This window comes from Leptonychotes weddellii, chromosome 14 (assembly GCF_054177405.1).
Source record: "Leptonychotes weddellii isolate Sample4059 chromosome 14, ASM5417740v2, whole genome shotgun sequence".
Classification (NCBI taxonomy): Eukaryota; Metazoa; Chordata; class Mammalia; order Carnivora; family Phocidae; genus Leptonychotes; species Leptonychotes weddellii.
The window spans coordinates 39661109-39682145 of NC_138382.1; the positions used below are offsets into that span (position 1 = coordinate 39661109).

Consider the following 21037-nt stretch of genomic DNA (forward strand, 5'->3'; position numbering starts at 1 on the left):
TCATGGATGTAATAAATCGAGGAAGATCCTGTATGACTAAATATAATGACAGATTCCACACGCCATGTCTATGTGGAATATGTCGTTATTCCACAGAGAAATAACACCTTTTGTGCACAAGGAGTTCAAAACCCTGTGTGAGAAGTTACACAAAAATGAGCATATACTATATGCTCCTATTTACACAAAATTCTAGAAAATGCAAATCAGTAATCTCTAATGACAAAAAGCAGATCAGAGAGGTCACCTGGCAAGGGAATAAAAGGAGGGCACTGGGCACATGACCAATGGGCACTAGGAACTTCTGAAGGTGATAGAAATGTTTTGTTTTCTAGATGTGGTGATGGTTTCACAGGCATATACGAATGTCCAATCTAAATCCTACACTTTAAAAATGTGCAACTTACTGTTCTCCAATTAAGTATAAAGACCAAAAAAAAAAAAAATTATGATATGAACAGTCATAGTAGCAAGTAGATGCTCCAAAAATGTTGAATAAATGGACTCTCCTGGGAAGAGTGTGCCTATTTCTATTGGAGCTGTTGTTCTGTGAGTATTGTATGTGTCCCATATACTCGTATATATAGCTGCATTCTTTATGTTGTAATTAAAGGATTTGGATGATCCATGTTCTTCATTAGTCTTTACCATTAAGTTTCTGATTTCTATGTTCACTGTGTCATCTTTTCCTCTATGACTGTTTCTTCCTCCGTCCCATATTTCTCTTCTTTACATAACGTACTAGGAACGTTGCTAACAGCATCTTTGTTTCCCTCTGAGGAATGGCTAAAACTTTTCCTCAAACTATGAAGAAAGAGTTGCCCTCGCTTTTCTACCTGAGTGGTGAGAACGTAAACATAAACCGTGGACAGACATCTGGCCCCGCTGGGGGGCAACCTACCTAAAATGGAGCCAACAAAGAGGAGAAATGGAGCAGCAAGGATCGTGTGAATCCCCGAGTCCAGATGGGCCTGTGGTTAGGCCTGTCTCTGCACTTACAGTTTTGTGACCAGTCAGTTTCACTTTTCAGGAAGCCAATGTCACCTGGGTGTTCTGTCTTCTGTCATGTATCGCGTGTCCCCCCAAAAGACCAGTGACATCTAATGTGAAAGCATCATTTGGTGGTCTGTCCATCACAGAAAGATGCATGGGAAAGTTTAAGTGTGAAGAGGATTTGAAACCACTAAGTGGGCTTCCATAACTATGAACATTGGTGTCTCCAGACAACTTGACAAGCCAGAGGAACCTCAAAGGCATGGCCCCCTCTACTAAACACGTCTGAAATCAATCTCAGGCAAGAAGAACACAAGCAGCAAAATTAAGTCCTACCAGCTGTGTGACTTTAGCCATATTTCTTGAGCTAAGTCTCAATTCCCTCATTTTAAAAGGGGGCTAACATACGCTCTACTTCTTGGTTTTTTTAAGACAGTTATATTAAGCTATACACTTGAGTCTTTAGTACAAGGTCTGGCACAGAGTAGGCCTCAAGAACTATTAATTGTTGTATTACTGTCACTAAGAGGTCATTAATCTTCATCTAAGAGACTGGGTGGTTTGGGAAACGTCCCTGTGCATTCTTCAAGCCCTACTACCTCCTCCAGGAAAATCTTCCTGGATTACTTCAATATATAAGGCAGTGATTGTTTTCTTATCTGAATTTCCAAACCATTTAGTTTTGCACATGTGTCTGGTGCCCCATCATACTGTCATAAACTGAATTTCCAGTAGTGGGCTGAAGCCAGCTCATATCAGCTTGAGAGAGCCAAGTGTTAAATTTTCAGGGATTTTTAGAGGGGGCTGTTAAACACAGCCATTAAAATTAAATTTCATAAAGTTATAATAAATTACATTAAAAACGAAGGTATTGGGGCACCTGGGTGGCTCAGTCGTTAAGCGTCTGCCTTCGGCTCAGGTCATGATCCCAGGGTCCTGGGATCGAGCCCCGCGTCGGGCTCCCTGCTCCCCGGGAAGCCTGCTTCTGCCTCTCCCACTCCCCCTGCTTGTGTTCCCTCTCTCGTTGTGTCTCTCTGTCAAATAAATAAATAAAAAATATTTAAAAAAAAAAACAACAAAGGTATTAAACTCAAAACATAATGCTTCCCAGTTGTTTATATTACATTTTACCGTCAACTGTGCTCCTGAGGTTATTTATGTTTGTGATGTATGCGTGGAGGAAATACTATAAAATGGAGGGTTACTGCACATCTCCTTCCAACTCCACGTGCAGTGACTTCGTGCTGGTAGCGTGCAAGCAGTCATGGTGGGAGAATTTACACCACAGGAATCAGCAAACGCCAATCAGGGCACTCCCTCCACTCCCAGCCCACTGACACAGCTGTTCAACATTTACTGGCATACCACTGGTTTCAACTTTTTCACATTTGTCAAGTGCTCTGAGTTCATTAGCTCTTTGACAACAGGAATGTTTCACATTTCTCTTTGTTCTCTGTGTTGCTCAACATAGCATTTCATACACAGTAGGTGCTAAACATTTTGCCACTTATTAGGAGCCTAGAAAGAGGCAATCATTGCACAAAGACTTTGCTATGGCTACATCTATGTGACCTAATGCATTTAAAAATATACACTACACAAAAACCTTGCAGTTCTACCACCGCTTGAGTTCGCCTGGGTTGTAAACAATGGGGAAAATGCCAAACATGAAAGTAAGAGTAAAAGAATTATATTGCGACAGTCAATGTAATTGTCAGTCAATTTCCTGATGTAAGAGAGGAGAGCTATTACCAGGATACCCTCTGACGAGCAGTGCCCTAGACCCTCATGCATACTGACACAACCCCACCCCGTAACAAAAAGCTGAGATCACTCAAACTCATGTCATAGGGAATGGTCCAAAAAATCAGTAATGTTTCACTTAGAGAATGGAGAAATTGTAGGTGCACAGAGGGTAATAAAAATGCCTTCAAATAGCTGAAAGGCTATCACAAAAGATAAAGATTGGGTATTTTCTGTATTGCACTAGACAATAATACCAGAATCAATGTTTAGATGTTACAGAGACACATTTTGATACGATGAGGAAGAACTGTCCTACAGAGACAACTGAAGATGGATGGAATGAGAAGTGGTGAATTCCTGCTCCAGCGTTACTTGAACATGTGGACCGATCACAGGACTTGGCACATAGTATTAACTCATGAATAAATATATTAATGGGCCAGCGATGGTTCTCAACTGGAGGCCACTACTGTTCCCTAGGGGGTGTTTGGAAATTCACTGAGGCACTTAGTGAAGGGGCAGGGGGTGCAAGGCAAGAGATGTCTCCACACAACAAAGAATTCTATCGCCCAAAATGCAAACTGTGCTCCCACTGAGACATAGTGGGTTAGACAAATCCTGGAAGGAATGTTTTAAATAATCAATCACGCAGCAAGTGTCTGTTGGGCAACTAAGTTTCAAGCACCTTGCTAATCTCTAGGCCTAGTTGCACAAGATGAAGTTTCTTCTTGCAAGAGGCTCAAGACTAATGGAGGGAGATAAGGAAGTAAATAAACAGCTGCAAGAGTGACACATGGCTAATCTAGAAATGTGACTGGGTGCTGAAGGAGCAGAGGGTTCTTCTCACTCTTGTGGGACAGGGTCCTTTCAAAGGGTGGGGAAGGCCTCTCAAAAGTGCTGGTGTCTTCAAGTTGGGTTTTCTAGAATATGCACAGGAGTCCACAAGTTGGAAGAAGGAATTCCACGTGGAGAAAATAGTATGTATAAAGGAACAGCAAGCTTTGCGCAGTGGCAGTATCGTAGCCAATGAGGTTTATCCGAGGCACGATTATTGCTAATTAAAGGAACAGCAATGTGAGAGAACAAGGCACTAGAAGTCTGGTGCCATTCAAAAGATTGTTTTTTGCAACAGTTGCATTTGGGCACCTGCTATATTTTTTAAACATTTCCCTCAGATGGCACTGCAAGAACCTAAGCATGGCTTGCATGAAAGCTGAGTACCAGAACTGCTGAGAAAAAAGACTGGGTGGTTTGGGAAATGTCCCTTCCAACCCTGAGGGTCTTCGAAACTTTCCTGATATAAGAGAGAAGAGCTATTACCAGGATACCCTCTGATGAGCAGAGCCCTAGACCCTCATCGTACTGTACTCTCCTCCTTCCCCCCATTCCCGCCGATCCAGCAACATGGGCTTTCGGTATGTTGCTTTATCACATGGCTAAGCTGCTCCCCACCTCAGGGTATTTGCACGGGCTCTTCCCTCTACCCGGCACGCTCCCTTCCCAGATACTCACACTGTTGGTTCATTCTCAACCTTGAGGTCTCAACTCAGCATCACCTCCTCCAAGAGGCTTTCCCTGTCCATCTCATCTAAAAGAGTGTTATCTGGAAAGATCTTATTCCTTTATTTGATTATAGTCTGTCTTCACCGCTAGAATTTCTGTTCCTTGAATGCAGTATGTCCTCTATCTTGCTACCCGTATACTGTACTGATCGTATCCAGCAGGCTATTTATGCCCACCTGGCCATCCCATCCTGTAAGAGATAATATAACGGACAAGAGAAAATAGAGGAGAGCACCTGGGATGGCTGCACGACATGAAGGAGGGCTGGCGTGTCTCCTTCCAGTAATCTGGGGATGGGACTAGAACTAGGAAACCGTGTCTCTTGAGAGAAAATGGTAGGACCTGGGATATTCAGCTTGGTGAAAAATCCTCTCAAAAGGTGTGTACTCTTTTCAAATATCAGGAGAGCCTCATGCAGAAGGAGGACTGGAATAAATGAATCAATCCCCACAGGGGAAGACTACGGGGCAGAAACCACATGAGAGAGACGCTCTGGCTTCATACGAAGGAGGGCAGTTCACAGGCAGAACAAAAGTCAAGGTTCAAAAGGGCCCTCCTGGAAGGTTCAGGGTTTCATCAGTGGAGTTTAAGCAGAAGCTGGTCAACCAACCCAACAGAGACGAAAAGTGCAAGCCTCAGGCGGGACAGCACACCAAGCAACTAACATCTGCGTGTCACCTACCGCGGCCGGCTGCGCTACTCCAGGTACACAACAAATATTACCTCATTTAATCCTTATGACAACCTCAGGAGGCAGGTGCTAAGCTGACCATGGTCACCCTGCCAGTAATTGGCAGAGCCAGCTTTTTTTTTTTTTTTAGATGACTTTAATGCCTCTTCTAAATTTCACAGCAATTCCTTTTATGCCTCAACTAGAAACGAGCTGACATCCTATTTTTATCGTCTCTAGGGAAAACCATTACAGAATGTCCAAGTGTGACTGCCTGACACCACAAAGGTTAAGACGGCAGCTGAACATAACATAGCCCGTGCTCAGAACGGACTTCCAGAAAGCCTTGTGCGCAGCGAGGGAGGAGCTCGGCCCCTGTCATAACCCCCACCTCCTCTCACTGTCTATCTCCCCCTACACTCCAGACCCACATGGGAAGGGATTTTGTTTTGCTGAGTGCTGTATCCTCAGGTGTTAAGTAAATATTTGTTGAAAACAGAAAGTAAAGCTTAAGGCAGGGAAGCAGGAACAAAGTCCGCATCCTCATGGGTCCTCCACTCTGGGCTCTGCACATTTGGCTCTTTGTGGTCCAGTGCATTTGAACCTACCAAGAGAAAGGAACCACTAGGAGCCCAGATCTCAGACAAACTAAACATGTAGCGCTTGTGGTTTTCAAAAGAGTCCCTCACAGTTTGGGTTCCATGGTTAAAAGAAAAACAAAACCAACCATCTTTCAAGCAAGGTAGCTGAAGCATGGATAAAAGTTTAGAGTACATCTCTGGGTCGCTTTCAAAATCCCATTCTGATTAAATGTAATAAAACAGTCAATACTAAAATGTTAATAAAATGCTGTTTTTTCCCTAGTTCCTACCATCTAATAAAGGTGTTTTCATCCTATTTATGAAATAAATTATATTACTTAGTACCCACGGGAGCTATTTTGGCTGTGGGAGGTAATCATATTCTAATTTAATGACAGAGGGGAAAAAAATATGCATGACTGAAATAGCTGTAACACAGGCTATCCAGCTTCAAGACGACTACATCTTGTAAGGAAGGGGCTACAGACATGCCAGTGCTTGTGAAAGTATTAAAATTAACATGTTTAAATTTTTTCATTTACTATATATTCGGTTTTGCCTTCTTCCAGATCCCTTAAGCCCACACTATCTTTCTCATGAATATTTAATTTTTTTCCCTGGGAAGTCAACTCCGCAACCACCCCTCCAGAAAAAGAACTGTAAACAAGGCTGGAGGGAAAAGTGAGACAAGGGAGATGAGGCGAGAGCAAATGCAAAAGGACAGATGGCTAAGAAAAGCAGAACGTCCCAGAGTCACCCTCCAAGGAAGAGAGAGACAATTAGAACCCAGAAGTGAGCAGATTCATTGTGGAGGCATTTAGTGCTCTAATACCTTATCCAAATGGAGAAATGGGTTCTATTTTGAGGCAAAGGGGAGGCTTATGAATACTTTATAGTGTTTGCATTAGACAGCCTATGTCAGCACGAATAGATTGCATCCTTTGGGTGAGTAAGCCACTCCCTGGTGAGTGGTTAGACATTTTTAAATGTCTTTCCTGAAGCAAACTTCCTGGGGGTAGTTGAGTCACCAATAAGGTGATTTCAAGGCAGACAGAAAACCTTCAGCGGAGTAATAATGAACCACTTCGTAAACACCCATTAGGCCCCAGAGTCTACTCGGCCTCTGAACGGAAGTGAGAGGAAAACCCTTAGTGTAGCCACATTCTGAAGCTGCATGAAGACATCCGTGGAGGGGCCTACAGAGTGAACCTTCTCTTCACCCGCGCCATCCTATCTTCTACCTTAAGCTGGGATGGGGCTCCTAGGAATTGATTTAGTCAGAAGGAAAGAGGGGTCGGCCTGACTTATTAAAATTCAAACTGCTGGATCGAAATTTCCAGAGAGGAACATCCATTTCTAATACACAGGCACCCTTAGTGAGGCCAGGCCAGTGCTCCCCAAATCCTGGATTCAGTAGCTGTGCGGGAAATGCGTGCTTTCCCTACAGGTGGTAAGGGCTAACTAAATTCCATGGTTTTGAGGGAGACAAACCATAAGAGACTCTTAACCTCAGGAAACAAACTGAGGGTTGCTGGAGTGGAGGGGCGTGGGGCGATGGGGCGGCTGGGTGATGGACACTGGGGAGGGTATGTGCTATGGTGAGCTCTGTGAATTGTGTAAGGCTGATGAATCACAGACCTGTACCCCCGAAACAAATAGTACATTATATGTTAATAAAAAAATGAAAATAAAAAAATAAATTCCATGGTTTTATTGGGTTTATTAGAATGGCATTTGGTTTGGGGATATTTTATAGTTTAAGGTTCCCCCAGAAGTAGATACAGAGGTGGCCATTAGCACGTAAGTGGGGGGTGATCCAGGGACATACCAGTAAAAACGCTGAGAGGAGGAAGGGCAGAACTGCAGGAGAGGGGTCATTATCAGTAGGTCACCAGGATGGGCAAAGGAGTGTAACCCCATGGAGGAATTCTGGGAAGCAGCACACGTATACCCCACCTGAGGAAGGAGGTGCCCATGTTTCCACACATCAGCTCCCGTCATGGATTGCCGTGGGGTGGCGGGGAGGAAAGAAGGCCTCAGTTGCCCGACCTCCAGGCCTGCGGCGTGCCTGCAGAGGGGCTGAGGAGCGGGCTCCAGCAGCCAGAGGGAGTGCAGAGGGGACGAGTAGCAGGTGCTGACCCTGGAAGTCAGGCCGGGGCACGCACTGAAATGGGAAAGGCCTAGCGAACATGGGAAGGGCATCAGCTGCCACTGCAGGAATAAAACGGCAAAAAGGAGGCGAGTGCCAGCACCTTGAGGCGGACGACAGGGAACCAGAAAACATGGGCTGTGAGTGTCCAACACTAAGATACTGGCATGCATTGCTGGTTTCAGGCACAACAGGAGAAAAGTGACTTCTATCCATCCCAGCAGCGGCAGAACCACCACTGCTGAGGGCCCAGCATGCTTAAGAGCAAGACAAAACTGGATTGCTCTCCTTAATATGAGGGAGTGGAATTTGAAGAACGCTATGAGAATCAAGGATGGGAACAGAGGCCCAGGATCCTGGGTGGTGTGCGCAGGTTGAGGAGGAGAAAAAAATCACTATCGCTCCCATTCTGCTCCCCACCCCGAGCAGAGTAGCTGTGTAGAAGGCCGGAGAAACGGGGGGTTTTCAATATTGCTTTCCTTGTTTTTTTAATGAGGGGGGAGTATGTGTATAAACAATAAACTTCTTCTCTCTCTGTTCTTCAAAATCTTCAGTAAAAACAACATTATTTACCAATGCTTTGGTATGAGTTGACGCTAGGGACGTTAGAATGCCACTGGTCTACATCTTTCCGGGGTAGAGACTGACAAGGGGACAACTGCATCCAGATCACATCATTGTTCATTGCACGTTCTTATAGATCAAAGTTCTAAAACAAGTGACCTGCAGGCTAATTCAGTCTCAGATATAGATGTTGCCCCCACTTCCCAAATTTAAAAAAAAAAAATTGGTACCAATATTCTTCATGTGAGATTTCACATTAAATTTCTGATTTCCTGGAAAAATAAATCAGAAGTTATTATTCATCGGAATAGTCACCTAGCAACGATTAGTCAAATAGTATGCATTATTTAGATTGCCACAATCCCCACCATTCTTTATTGTTCCCCATATACCACATTTGCACTGATTTCTCCAAGCAAAAATGTATCAATCATAAATGGGAAAAAGTCAAAAGGTAAAAAGAAAACATAACGGGGCACCTGGGTGGCTCAGTCAGTTAAGCGTCTGCCTTCAGCTCAGGCCATGATCCTGGAGACCTGGGATCGAGCCCCGCATTGGGCTCCCTGCTCCATGGGGGACCTGCTTCTCCCTCTGTTTCTGCCTCTGCCTCCCTCCCTCCCTCTCTCACGAATAAATAAATAAAATCTTTTTTTAAAAAATACAAATATGATGCATGATTTAGCAATACCAGAAAACAGATCATTGTCTGGTAATTTGTGACCATCTCCTGTATTATTAGGGAATTAAGGTGACTTTCATAAATTTGCATGTAACTTCCTTAATGGGGAGTAGAACTTCTAGAAAAAACCTGGAAGATAAAATTGCACTGGGAGGATCTGTTTCATAGCTGATTAAAATAGAGAATTATTTCTAAAAAAGAAAAAAGAGAAAGGAAATCTATCTAGAGTGCTGCATGATTCTAGGGAAAAAAAAGGAATGCATACTTCTCTGTGGAAGTGAGGAACAATCCTATGTTTAAAACAAAAAGTGTGCTTTAAACATGAGGTTTCTAGAGTCCTTGAGGATGACCTTTGTCCTCAGAAAAGATTAGTCTGATGGTACTTTGGTTTTAAACATTAATATTTGATTTATTCAAGTTACAAATTTAAAAGCCTAGTTTTTCCTTAAGCTTCTCATTTCAGCTTACAAATTTAATTCTATTTATAATCTAGTAAATTTCAGCAATTGCTTTTAAAGGGACTTAGAGGAATATTTAGCTCCATTTATAAACAGTTATTTGAAGCTCTTCAAACATTTTAAAATCATTTATAAATTTAATATATTTGATTTCCTTTAAGTACTTCAATTGTCTGACTTAAAACCTTCCTGAGTAATTAAATAAATCTCTTAAATCAAATAAATTTATATAGTGAATCAAGTTCTTTTAAATATTCCAACACTGTAGATCAATTTAGTAATATTTCAACCTAAAACCACAAGTCTAAATCAATTACTCAATTATGCATTTTAAATTAGAATTATAAGACTGATCTGTTACTCTACCACATGAAATTTTCTTAACACATTACAAAAACTTTAAATACCAAATAAACACAGGTTCCTTTTTAACAAGAAAACATTTTATGTTATGATTCTTTTATTTTATTTATTTTTTTTTTAAAGATTTTATTTATTTATTCATGAGAGATAGAGAGAGGCAGAGGCAGAGGGAGAAGCAGGCTCCCCGCGGAACAAGGAGCCTGATGCGGGACTTGATCCCAGGACCCTGGGATCATGACCTGAGCTGAAGGTAGACGCTTAACCGACTGAGCCACCCAGGCATCCCTGTTATGATTCTTTTAAATATTTTCTTAAAAAAGATTTATTTATTTATTTTAATTTTATTTATTTGACAGAGAGAGACACAGCGAGAGAGGGAACACAAGCAGGGGGAGTGGAGGAGGGAGAAGCAGGCTTCCCGGGGAGCAGGGAGCCCGATGCGGGGCTCGATCCCAGGACCCCAGGACATGACCCGGGAGACAGAGAGAGAGAGCGAGCGAGCGAGCGAGGGGTGGGCCAGAGAGAGGGAGACAGACTCCCCTCTGAGCAGGGAGCCAGACGTAGGGCTGAATCCCAGGACCCCGAGATCATGACCTGAGACAAAAGCAAGTGTCAGATGCTCAACTGACTGAGCCACCCAAGTGCCCCTTTTTAAACTATTTCTATATTTAAATTAAAACTGTGTCTGGTTAGAAGAGGTCATGACCGCTACTTTTCTAGTTCATAAACACTGTTGTTGATCTTGACCAGTACACTCCACTAGACTCTGGTTGTCAAAAGTGACGGGACATCCCAAGCCCTATTTACGAGGGACTTCAAACCAAAGTAGGTTGTCACATAACCGGGTTTCTAAGGATTTTAGTCACATCATTATTAAATTTCAAATCAGATTAGAGTCTTCAACTGTCACTCAGGCGGCTATCCACTTTGATTGGATTACGTGTTTCTTTCGCACTTAAGATAAACCTCTCCCCCTTTTCAATCTAAAGACCTGTGACCCCATGGCAGAATACTCATCCTTTTCCTATACTTCCTATCTCTGTCCTGCCACTCTTACGGACATTAAAATGTATAAAATTTATTAAAATGATATCCAAATGTATTCTGGACATTTCACATACACTTTTGTGGATTTGCTCAAGATGTCCAAGGTAGTTCTACTGCAAGCACTATGTGGAAAGACTATACCAGGCTCCCCTGCTCATCTGTCACAGGTAGGAATTTGCTTTGGCCACCCACACCACATTGTGAGATTAAAAACCCAAAAGCTGTTAACATGGATCTCAGGCAAGCTGTAAAAGCCCTCAAGTTAAAATGGAGGTGGAAGGGATGTGTTCTTTATTCTTAACTTCTTACGAGTCACCAACCATTCATTCATTTATTATTTTTAAAGATTTTATTTATTTGACGGAGACAGACACAGTGAGAGAGGGAACACAAGAAGGGGGAGTGGGAGAGGGAGAAGCAGGCTTCCCGCTGAGCAGGGAGCCTGACGCGGGGCTCAATCCCAGGACCTTGGGGTCATGACCTGAGCTGAAGCCACCCAGGTGCCCCAGGAGTCACCAACCTTTTAGAGAATCTGATAGAAGTTACAGACCCTCTGCCTAGGCAGACAAACACACAAACCCTTTAGTTTGTAATTTCCAAGATTTTGAGTTTCCTCTGATAGTCACCAATAGATACCAGGTTAAAAAACAAACAACCCTTAGACTAGTGGATCTTTAAAGTCGTTTCCCAACATGGTCTTGATAACGCATCTATCAAAGTGACATATTACAGAGGTGATATCAGAAATTTGGTTCAGAGGACTGGTTTTCAAAACGAGTAGTAATCTAGACAGCTTGTCAGAGTCAAGGTAGAATAGAGTTCAGTAGAGATTGGCTAGGGTAATTTTCTTTCTTACAAAAGAAAATTTTATAGTCTGTGCGAATTTTCATTAAACATGTATGTCTGAGGTAAAACATAGTGAAAAAAATGAACCTGTAAGGCTAAAAAATTTTTTTTTACTCTGCCTTCAGAAGCAACAGTGAGGAAGATTTCTATGATGGGTTTTCCAAATAAATGAAGAAGGGCTTTTACACAATAGAAGGTAATAAGCGTGTCTCATCTTTCTATAGTGTCAGGACATAGGAAGCTTGTGTTCTGTATTTTTTTTTTTTTTTTTGGATGAGTTACTAAAAACAAAACAGAAACAACTTCTCTGGAAGTCATAACCTTCAGCATTCCTCATCTGGCTGGGATAATTAAGGATTACTGAGTAGTAAGAGGAAGAACCACATGTTTTATGAATGACAGATGAATGAATGAAGTCTTACTATTCCTTCCAAACCCATAATCTGACGTATGTCATGGCAAATCATGTAGTTTTCCATGAGCTTTAGCAGCTGTTTCCTCTATACACACTACACCATATTGTTTACTAAATAATTCTACCTCCTATTATTGTATTTTTAGAGTTTATATTTTTTCTAGTAACGTCAATCTGATTGAGTTAAAACTCCACATTGACAGCACAAGCTTAAAGGAAGATTTACAGCTACCATAGACTCTCTTTGTGTCCTCTATGTGCTAGAAGCCAAAGGCAAACATCTAACATGGTTTTTTACCTTCTGGAGTATTTTTAGAGGTATGGTGGGTTTTTGAAACTATTTTGTCTGTACAGCCCCCAGAGCCAGGGCTCCTGCATTGAGCACATTCAAGGCTTACATTTAAGCTACCTGGCTTTTAGAGTAACACAGAAAACAAAGCTCTGATGCATGAGGCTGTCAACTAAAGCAGCATGCTTTCTTTAAAGTTTCAGTTCAAGAAATGTTTGCCTTACAGAAAAGGTCTTTGCTTTTGGAGACCTTTTTCACTCAAAAGCTCTCATTTTAAATTATGTTTTATAAAGAATATATTTATTGTTGTTTGGTAGAGATGGGAATCACCAAAGTTCCTATAAAATGATGGGCTTATAGCGAAGGGAAAGGCAAGAGGCTTGAACTCTGCAACCATGGGCAATCCTTAAACATCTATGGCAGAGGTAGTGAGAATAAACCTAATATACAGACAGTGAGTGGAAGGAGCAAGCATCTTCAGGATTTGGACAGCTACCACAAATGTCCGGCTCCCTAGGATTCGGGCCTCCTCTAAAGGTATTCAAATTTGAATTTTTAAAAACGCAGTAGAAAAGGTGTCCATGAAGTGAATGAAACCCAGGGATTCAAAGACTGAGTGAGGTGCCTTTGTTACCTCCTACACAAACACTGCTGATCAGTGAAGAAGCTGGCAAATCTCTATGCATCTTTCTCCTTGCAGGAGAAGTGGCCTAGAGGTAAAAACTTCTACCAAGATTTCTCAGTACTGTTGTAGCCAAATCTGTCAATATTTTAGTAAACGTTTCCACTTTACACTCACTTCCTTTAGGGCAAAGTCCCTTCTTTCCACATTGCATATTTTTTCTATTTTTTTCTTTTTCTTTTTTAGATTTTATTTGAGAGAGAGAGAAAGAGAGCGTACAGCAGGGAGAACAGCAGAGGAAGAGGGAGAAGCAGACTCCCGCTGAGCAGGGAGTCCGATACTTGATCCCAGGACCCGGGATCATGACCTGAGCTGAAGACAGACATTGAACCGACTGAGCCACCCAGGCACCCCTCACATTGCATATTTTTCAAAGACCCCTCCAGTTAGCAATTTGAAACAAAATGTTTCATGTTTATGTTGACATAAAACACACCATATATTAGAACCTAAAATCAGGATATGCAAACCCCTAAAATGACAGCAAAATGGCAAGCGAAGATATATTAGAAGATATATTTTAGTCCAGTCATATATAAAATACAGAAATGATACTAACTCAGAATCACTAAAAAATGCATTTATTCATCTATCTGTTCATCCAATTATCCATTCACTCATTTATTGGGTCTTCATATACTGAGCTCCTGTTATGTGCTAAGCACTGAGGGCAAAAAGGTAAACAAAACAGACACTACTTCAAGGAGACGCTGCCTGGAATGTGGTAGAGACAAGACACTGATCACAAGATAGCACATTAGAGGATTACAGATAATGTTCTGGGAGCAAAGAGAAGGCACACCCGGTTCAGATGAGGGAGGGGGTGGGAGCTCTAAAGCCTTCTTGAATAAAGTCTTAAAGAATAAGCAGGAGTTAGTTGGGTAAAATGGAGAACAGCATTTTAAAGTTAAGGGTTTTTTTCACACATAACAACAAAACACATTTCCAGTACGTGAAAGTTTTCCAAGTCTATTATATCCACATAAGGCTCAGATCTGATCTGAACATAACCCATCAAATGATATCTCCCTGAAGCTCATGGGAAGTTGATGTGAGTTTTTTTTTAACACAGGCCCACGATTCCTCTGACAGTACAGTGGACATAAATGCAAACTCGATGGCATCTCAAAGAAATGCAGCTAGAAGACAGCAATTACAACCAATCCCTCTCTCATGCACAGTGCGTGCACACAAAGCCACACAAAATCCTAAGAGGCCCAGAATCCTAAAGCTTCATCCTTCCAAAGGAACATGCACGTCCCTTTCAGCCAGTGCACTACATTAAAAAACAAGGGAAAGTATCTTATAGAAATAGTTGCGAATTAACAAAGGAGATGAATTCTTCGGATGCCTTGCATTTTCCACGTGAGCCAGAAGAGCTGCAGTTCCTCTCTCCTACTTTCCTGAAGTCACTGTTGTTTTCAGCTCACTGAACTTTTATCAGTACTAATTGGAACATACTTCCTGCCAGGGTTTAGCATTTCCAGATTTTTTTTGTAGGCACTGATTTAATGGCGCTGACATTAAGGTTTCTATCCACTGGGTCACATAAAAGCCAACTAAAATGGGCTGCAAAAGGAGAAGAGTGTTGAAAATCAAAAGGAGTGGGAGGGCAGAAAGAGGACTGTCAATGTGCTTAGGCCGCCGCAGAGACATGATGGCCGCGGCTGGCTCTAGTTATTAGCACAGCATGATGAAGCTCTACTGAGAGTTTCCACTGAGCCTCCTCCTGATGGGAAAAAGCTTAGAAAGGAGGAGAAGGCTACAGTCTATCTTCTTTGATCTCACAGACACTGAACCAAATATTCCTATCTTAGTAGAAATAGACAAACAAGCCAGTACCTGAATCAGCTCTTTGAGCCTTTCCCAAGGGCTGTGGCCAGTTAGGTCACCCTAGTGAAACTCGGGCATTCGTACAGAAAGCACAGATCCATAGAGCTTTCCGGAAAGAGCAAAGGCATGAGGGAACCACCAAGACTTTAGTTTTTCTAAGCCCATCTTGAATCGCTGCCTAAACTCTGTAGGAACCAGAGGAGTAACTGAGGGGAGGAAGCAAGTGTGGGCATACCTAGAGAGTGGGGAGGACTGTGACAAACTGGGGAGTCCAGGCCCTATCTTAGGGGCACCCACTGTTCAACTTTAGCCCAATGTTCTGTCATAACAGCATGGAGGTCCAGTGGCCAAATCATGTGATATTTTAAGAGAAGTGGAAATAGAAGTTTAATGTGAAATTCCCCATTTTGAAATGTTAGCAACAAATGTAAAACACATCCAGGTCAAACAAAATATGCCTGGTGCCAGATACAGCTGAGAGATCAATGGTTTGTATCATCTGCTCAAAGTTTTAAGGCAAGAGTTTGGAGATCATCTCAGCAGCAGAAAATAAGACAAAGTAGACCTCGCTCAAGCTTAGGTCCCTAAACTACACTACTCTAACCCAGAATGGCCCCAAGAAGCATACCAGCTAGCCTTGGATACGAAAGCCTTTTATGTTTTCTCTTCTTCTCTCATAGCAAACTTACTACTAGGTTCAAAATTTCCTAGGAAAAGAAATAAAAAGAGACCTGGTTTTCACGTTGTGGTTTTCTTTTAAAGGTTTTATGAGGAATGTGGCACTACCAGATAGTTCGCATTGGATCTCTATATTCATTCTTCTTAATTGAAAAAATTTGCCAGTTTGGTTTTCTCTGATTATCAAGATGACTTCTTTTCACAGATGTGAGAACTGAATGGAGTCTTCTGATGAGTTTTATAGACAAAATGTGGACTTTTTAACCTGGGTTTCCTCAGCATTTCAAGGACTGTAAGAACAATTTTCAATACACAAGGACATCCTAGCTGAATTTCATGGTGCTCAAAAGGGGTTCAGAGTTAAAAAATCTTCACAGCCACGGGTGTATTTCTGTGAAGTGGGTGGTCAATGGGCAAGAATTCAAGTGCTCTGCCCTGGGCAGGCAGGGGTGGTAGCCTTTCATTCTTAAAATCTCCAGGAACACAGAGCACAGGCTTAAGCAGTTTGAAGTAGAAAGAGTCCAGTGGATTCATATGTCCATTAAATAAATATTTAATGCCTCCTACAGGCCAGGTAGTGTTCTAGGGGCTGATGACCTGCAGCAAATTAAAACATATGTGCTGCCACCATTAAAAAAGTTTCTTAACAAATAAATGTATATTGTACTATCAGACAATGCCAAGTGCCGCGTGAGAGAAAGGAGAGGAATAAATGAGTCATGACAGGGTAATAAGGCTACTTCACAAAGTTTTCTCTAAGGTCACAGAGTGCATTTCCTGGACATGGGAAGGATCATTTCCACACCTGCATTCACATCTCCCTTCACCCTGCCTATCTTTGGGCTGACTTAGACTCATCCAATTATCCATTCACTCATTTACTGGGTCTTCATATACTGAGCTCCTGTTATGTGCTAAGCACTGAGGGCAACAAGGTAAACAAAACAGACACTCCTTCAAGGAGACACTGCCTGGAGTGTGGTAGAGACAAGACACTGATCACAAGATAGCGCATTAGAGGATTACAGATGATGTTCTGGGAGCACATGAACGCGGACATGTCTGTTCCAAAGAGGAGTTCTTTTGTAGGAGTGTGGTAGATTGGATATGCTGGGGCTGAGGGCAGCTTCAGTCCTTTTAGGACCAAAGTAAGGAGCAGAGTTCCGATTTCACTGCTCTTTTCTCTTCTTTCTTTCCACACAAATAGTCAAAATTTACACACTAATGAAGAACTAGAAAGCAATTTTCAAAGGCATTTTTGGACTGTCTTAGAGAATTTTTTTGTGGTCAACACAAAAACTTCCTACTTCCATTAAAAAAAAAAAACTTAAAAAATTAACAGCTGTGTGAAGCCAAATCCTTTAAAATGATAGTGCTAGAATGGAACTTTAATTTGATTTGTATGGGTTGATGACTGCCCAAAAGTTGCATAAAATTTTCCAATGTAAAAATAAGAACTTTTGTGAAATGGATGAAATGCTCCAAACATATATTTGATGAATCAATTCTAACACTAGTTGAATGCTGACTGAGATTTTTTTCAAAGGTTGTTGAAAATGGGTCCCTTTAGCAATGCAGGTGAGGGAAAAGTAGAGAAATTGCTTTCAAATTAAATTTGCAAACTTAATCCCACAGCTGCTTACCTACATTTGCCCAGATATGAATTTAATAGATTTTTCCCACTCACCATTAAAAAGAAAGTACGTGTTAGTCTCTTGAAAAACTGCCCCTAGGAAATCTACTTGAGAAATAATAAAAATAAAGAAACAACCATTAATTTATGAAGAACAATTAATTTCTAGATGTGCATTACAGCCAGCATATTAGTAATTTTATTCCAAGTCTTTCAAATTAATTAAATGTATTAAATCAGAAGCTGCATAAATCACAATATATTATAAAAACTGATGTTTATTTCTAGAGCTAATATGTCTGTGAAGAAACCATGCCAGTTAATTTCCACAGACTGTCACAGACAGAAGAAAAACAAGACTGGCATAGCTTTGACTTGAAACAATGAATCTCCTTTGCTATCACCAGTTTTCACTATACAGAAATTATAGGTCAAATAAATGGGCCTAGCATTAAACCTAGCATGCAAACCTTTTGTTGAGTTGTATTCAAACTTTTAGCAATATGCATTATCATAAGTTCAAGTAAATCTGATCCTTTTGACCACTATATTTAATAACTCAACACCCCTCACCCTGATTCCCACTGTCCCTCATCGAATTCTCCTTTTTTATCCACAACACTTAATTCTTCTATATGTGTGTGTGTATATATGCACAGATTTTACATAATATCTACAGCCTAATTTCCCTCAGAACTCTGTAAGATCCACAAGCGTAGGAATCTTTCATTTGTCCAGTGATAGGACCCAAGCACTTAGAACAGTGCCCGGCACATAGTAAGCTTTCAATTAATATGTGTTGTGTGGATAAATCTAAATGCTTTTATAGCAGCTTGTTATTTAAAGCACACAATGGTGGAATTTTTTTTATTTTTTTGTAAGATGAATTCTTCTCCCATTTAAAAATGTACATTCATTTCCTAATTATGAGCCCATGTTTCTCTTTGCCAGGTGCTCTAAAAGAATTAACTGCAGTTTGTGTATCAAGAGGAAAGACAGAAAAGGTCATTAAACCACAATGTGGGTATTTACATCCTCATAGCCAGTCATTCTCATATTTAACAGCTCCAGGCCAACAACGTACAAATGCCAACATACCAAAATGTTTGTAGCCATACAAACATGGTCTGGCCCAGAAATCAAAAGCATGCCATTGAGACATGAATGTAACAAAAGCAGGCTTCCTGCAGGAAACCACCCTTCATGTCAGAGGAGTCATTCAGCTACAGTCACAAGCTCATCTATATTTACGTGCACCTTATTTTACTCCTTACAGGCAAAATGCAGAAACGTTTACGCTGCGTACTCCAAAGTATCAATACAATTCCAGTGTATAAAGTTCTCCTTCAAATGGCTAGCCAAACACCTTTTCTCTCTCATTCTCAATCATCAAATCACCTATTTCTTTTTCAGTTTTTCCATAAAGAAAGATGTACTGAAGTCTCAGATATTAAAAACGACCCTTTATTGTGATCTCTACATTTACCAGTGGGACGTCCTTGGGTATAACACTTATATTCTTGGAACCTCAGTTTCATCATTTATTGAACAAGGTCAGTGCCATGCAGAATTGTCAAGGTTTAAAGGTAGTGAATGCAAAAGTCTTTTGAGCATGGTTTCTGGCATGTAGTACTGTGGCATAATTTCTATTGAGGTAATAATTTGAATTCTACTCACAGCCGTAATAAGCAAAATCACGAGCAGTTATTTTCTCCCATTATAAGAATATAGCTATATCTCTGTGATCTGACTTCTGGGTTCTTACTTAGGGGTTGAAAGGGGCAGCAGGTGTCAAGGGAAGAGAGGAAGGTTAGTCTTCCGTAGAATGAGAAGGCAAACAGTACGCCCAAGGGCATCTTCCAAATGAGACTATGTGGAACCCAGAAAGAGTGAACCAAATCCTGTATCTCAGCACCTTGATGAATGATGGCTATGCCTAACTTGCCTTTAAAATGGATCACGTTGGGGCACCTGGATGGTACAGTCGGTTAAGTGTCCAACTCTTGGTTTTGGCTCAGGTTAAGATCTCAGGGTCGTGGGATCGAGCCCCAAGTTGGGCTCCACGCTCAGTGCAGAGTCCATGAGTTTCTAGCTCCCTCTGCCCCTCCCCCCACCCTCCCTCTCTAAAATAAATAAGTAAATCTTTTTTAAAAAATAAAATGGATTGTGCTCTTGAGTCAGTGACAACGAACATAGGTAAGAACAAGGACACCTTCACAGAATGTCAGACTGTGTGTAAGGCATCCAGAACTTATGTAACACCTTAGGAAGATCCCCACCCCAATAATAATTGGTTTTGGACATCTATCCACTTTGGCAAGTAGAAGTTTAGAACCAATTTGAGCTTTGAACAATGAGGAAATGTAACATTTATGCATCCAAATGTTATAGAACAAATTCATATCCATCATTCAAATGGGAGGCCCACATTAACTCCATGGAGGGATTTTCTCTTTGAGTGGGAGGTTGTGGGAGCATTCCCTTTTTTTTTTTTTTAAGATTTTATTTTAGAGAGAGGGGGGCACGAGCAGGGGGAGAGGCAGAGGGACAGACTTCCTGCTCAGCAGGGAGCCCAACCCCAGGCTTCATCCCAGGACACTGAGATCATGACCTGAGCTGAAGGCAGACGCTTAATTGACAACCACCCAGGCACCCTGGAAGGACCCTCTTTTTATGAGAATATCAGGACATCTTCAGCATTGCTGCCCTCATGTCTTCAAGGCCATAGTACATTCCAACATCCAATCTGTGCGACACAGCCCTGGGACACAGTCACCAGTTTCTTTACTACCCTGCAAAGCAACTACCCATTCTAAATTCAAGTCATCAAAGGAAGTTTTCTCCTTAAAATGAACTTCAAAAAGGTGAGTCATTCCTTTTCAGTCAGTAAGTTACCTGCAGGTAGAAAGAGAAGGGATGGTCACTTATGCTTCAATGCTGAAAATATGGGTTATGAAATGCTTCTCTGGATGCCTTTCAAAACAAAAGAACTTGAGTAACTGCAGCCACAGACGTCAAAAGGCACTCCCCAGGGTGAGCACATAAGCGGCGGCAGCATCATGGAAAACCCCTAATTGAGAGCTTATTCATGTGCCAGCCATGGCCCTAAGCACTTCCTAAGCATTGTCTCGTTTAGTCCTGACCACAGCCCACTGATACTATTATCTCATTTTTTTCAGACGAAGAAACTCAGATTTAAAGGGATTAAATCAGCTGTTGAAGAAACAACTAGTAAATAGTGGGACAGACGTTCCTGAGTCGGAGTTCTGCACCTCAGTGGCACTAGTCGGGCAACTGAGTCACAGGAGCACTGGGCTACGGCTTCTCGGTCAGGCCAACCAAACCCCAGCTGTCAGCCAGCCGTCCTATCTCTTGTTCTTATATGCCTTCTCCTCTTGACATTGCAATTAGCAAATCTTCATCCTGGATCAGTCAGGATCCTGGGAGGAAAGCAAAAACCACACCAAATATCTTACCAGAGAGAATCTGACATAAGGAATTAGTTAAACAGGTGCAGTGGAACTGAAAAGGTGAACAGGGAAGGCCGCAGTAATGCAGAAATGAAAGCCAAACGGAATCAAGCCAGCCTCAAGGACTCCCAACATAAACACTGTGAGTCCTGTAGAGAAGGGTAGAGAAGGGTGGGTTTGGAGTTTGGGACAAAAAGCTCAAGGACTAACTAGCACACACCCTATCAGGGTGCACATCTCATCACCGACAATCCTGTCCCTTGGCCGATGATGAAGTGTGACCCATAAGAATGCCAAGTGAAACACTCTTCCCACCTGATCTGGCCTCCAGTGAACGGCTTCATGAATGGGAGAAAAATCAGTCTGTGTTCATGCCCA

The 21037-nt window shown here is 41.7% G+C and overlaps 1 pseudogene; it reads left to right on the forward strand.

Moving 5' to 3' along the window:
• Window positions 1–3736: 3736 nt before the first annotated feature.
• Window positions 3737–3803, forward strand: LOC115938383 (U4 spliceosomal RNA; annotated as a pseudogene).
• The last annotated feature ends 17234 nt before the right edge of the window (window positions 3804–21037 follow it).